Source organism: Sinocyclocheilus grahami, unplaced genomic scaffold (genome assembly GCF_001515645.1).
Source record: "Sinocyclocheilus grahami isolate Dianchi unplaced genomic scaffold, SAMN03320097.WGS_v1.1 scaffold116.1, whole genome shotgun sequence".
In the NCBI taxonomy this organism is placed as follows: domain Eukaryota; kingdom Metazoa; phylum Chordata; class Actinopteri; order Cypriniformes; family Cyprinidae; genus Sinocyclocheilus; species Sinocyclocheilus grahami.
In genome coordinates this window covers 1,606,056-1,609,218 of record NW_015505295.1, presented here as the reverse complement: position 1 = coordinate 1,609,218, position 3,163 = coordinate 1,606,056, and positions in this window count along the sequence as shown.

The window sequence follows — 3,163 nt, the reverse complement described above, 5'->3', positions numbered from 1 at the left end:
AGCACACAGCGCCTTCACGCCATGGCGGCGGTGGCAACAATACTACAGCGAGAATAAAAGTTATGCCTTCTTTCTTTGCGTGAACATTTGGGCGGCGTTATGCAAATCTTCCCACATCGTGTGGGGCGTGTTAGAACGAGGTGTTTTAGGTAGGTGTGGCTGACTCGTAACATTTATAAAGAATATCTCTTTGGATTTGAGACTTTAGTCTTTGCAACTTTACAGATCTTCTTTATGCACCAAGAGCTTGTAACACTCCAAAGAGAAAGGAAAAATTGAAATTGCATCATATGACCCCTTTAAGACAAGCACTCAGGAACTCTAGTCCATGTCTATATGCTTTACTCCTAAATGTTGACAAAATTCGCTTTTAGTATATAGTGAGTATAAAGTATGTAGCAATAGTATAAAGGTAAATGCAAAGTAACCTTGCTTAGGAAGTTTACATGGACATACCTTCGACCCCTCGATTTTGACCGAGGGAGCGAGTCTTCTTCATATGCACACTTCAGGCTGCTCTGTAGACCACAATGCAACACGACTATGGTTTCATCGCAGATCGCATTTAATTTATCCCCACCCCAAACTATAATACTTTTTTTTTTTAAACATTTATAATAGCCCAAAAATACCTATATACATATAGAATGCCGCACCAAACAAATTCGTAAGGGGAAAAATGCAAACAGTAAACCACAACTCTATAGCAGATTCTAAGTGATCAAGGGCTTAGGACATTCCAGCTCAGCCAATTGCAAAGGTTCTGCCAGAAGTGGGCACTCATGCAACGTAATCAATGATGTACATCCGATTAAACGAGATGGAGGGAATTTTGCGAGTGAAGGGCATAAAAAACGGACTGGAACACAACCTATAGCTGTGTCCCAAAGTGAAGCAGTAGGCTAGCCCCTCACTGCAGAACACAAGATCCAGGGGGCGTGGATGGATCCACATCTAGGGGGTGGAGATAGGTAGGTTTAGGGGTGGAGATGGGAGGGTTTAGGTGTATGTAAGGTGGGAGGTCAGGAGTTGGATCTGGATCCAACCACGCCCCCTGGATCTTGTGTTCTGCAGTGAGGACCATCTCAAGTGAAGTGCACGGACTTCGAAGTGCGCATTTGAAGTGTGATTGCGTTACTGTGGTGCGACGAAGGCCCTGTTCCAAATGGCACCCTAAACCCTCGCGGTCTTCATCTGAGAAGGAATTTTGTATTTTTGTTATGCATATTCACATGTGTAAATAAAATAAGTAATTATGTACATTGTTAATTTTTTTAATGCAGCTTATAATTTTTTCACAAAACATTGTTCTATATGTTTATTTTTTTGTCCTGTAAATATATATTTTTTAAACATTAAAACAAATAATTCTATACATTACTGAAAGTAATTTTTACGACTATTTACAACATAGCTTAGGTTTAACATCAGAAAAAAAACATCAATTCTAAGCCCACCCCAGCCTCCATGTGTTCTGGGGTCTTCAGGAGGTGAATCTCTTGGTGAATGGCCAGCACCTCCTCAGCGACTCGGAGGATAATGCGGTGGACAGTGGAACGAGGTATGTCAAACACTCCGGAGACCACTCTGTATGATGTACCACTGGCCAGACAGAAAAGAAACACCTGGATCTGGATTGTAGCACCCCATCCGTGCTGCCGTTCACTTCTCAGAAGATCCAGCAGCACTGTCAGGGCCTCCCTGCTCAGCCGAAAACCATTAAAAACCTGTCCAGCGCTGGCACATTCAGCTTTATCCTGCAGTATAGGGGTCTGTTCTGATGTAGGGAAAGAAGGAAAAGAGAAACTGTTTAGAGCTATGACAACATAATTAGTAGAAGAAATATCTTGATGTACTTTAGTAAACTACTTTTAGTAACTACTAGTACCACATTGGGGAAAAACTACTAGTCATATTTATAACCTTAGCTAAAGGGATAGTTCACCAAAAATGAAAATTCCAAACCTGGAACAACTTGAGGGTGAGTAAATGATTACAGAATGTATATTTTTGGCTGAACTATCCTTTAAGTAAAAGTATTATCTTGCATACTCTAATATACTTAAGGTATTATGAGTAAAAGTAAAGGTATGTACAGTATTGATCTGAAAAAGAATTAGTCAGGATGGTTTTACATTAATATTACTGCTGCACTACTGTGTACAGTATGTTGCAGTTTACTTCTGAATATGTTTAAGGTTATTACATTTAAAGTTCCCTACTTCATATACTGTTGGGTAGTTTAATCTACAACAATGCATCATGTTGTAAAAAACATATTTTTGTGTTGCTGTCCTGTGAGGAAAAAAGAAAACTTAGTACTTCACATTTGTACAAGAATACTTAATGAATGTGCATTTCCTTACAGTCCACTACTGATTATTTTGAAAATGAAACTAACAACATTTATATCAGAATATTAACACATTTTTGCTAACTATATCAAAGGCTGCATTTGAAGGACTCAGACCGATCATACAGAGCACTGTTCAGCTGTGACAGCCGCCGCTGAACATTGAGCTGTACAATGCTCTTTTTTTTTTTTTTTACAGTTTTATTTGTGCAAGCCTGTCTACGTATGATCCCCATGGTCAAGACAATAAACTATATAAAAATCACACCTTTGTAAGATATCACTCAGCATTTGAACTACTGTGTGTATTTTGCAGTGGTGGAAAAAGTACTGAAAATTTGTACTCAAGTACAAGTACTGTTACATTGCTGAAATAATACTGAATTACAAGTAAAAGTACTGGTGCCAAAACAGTACTTAAAGGGGTCATATGATGTGATTTCAATTTTTCCTTTCTCTTTGGAGTGTTACAAGCTCTTGGTGCATAAAGAAGAGTTGAAACGGTTGAAAAGACTAAAGTCTCAAATCCAAAGAGATATTCTTTATAAAAGTTAAGAGTTAACCACGCCTACCTAAAACGGCTCGTTCGAACACACCCCCACATGTCTACGTCACTATGTGGGAAGATTTGCATAACGCCGCCCAAATGTTCACCCAAAGAAATGTAGCGAATCAGCTCATGGGGAAATATGAATAATTAATCATAACTAGTTATAATTAATTATAAATATTTAGATCCGCTGTAGATATTTAGGAGGTGATGCAACGCAACGCGTAAAAAGACAGTATAAGTCATTATAATCAGTAATT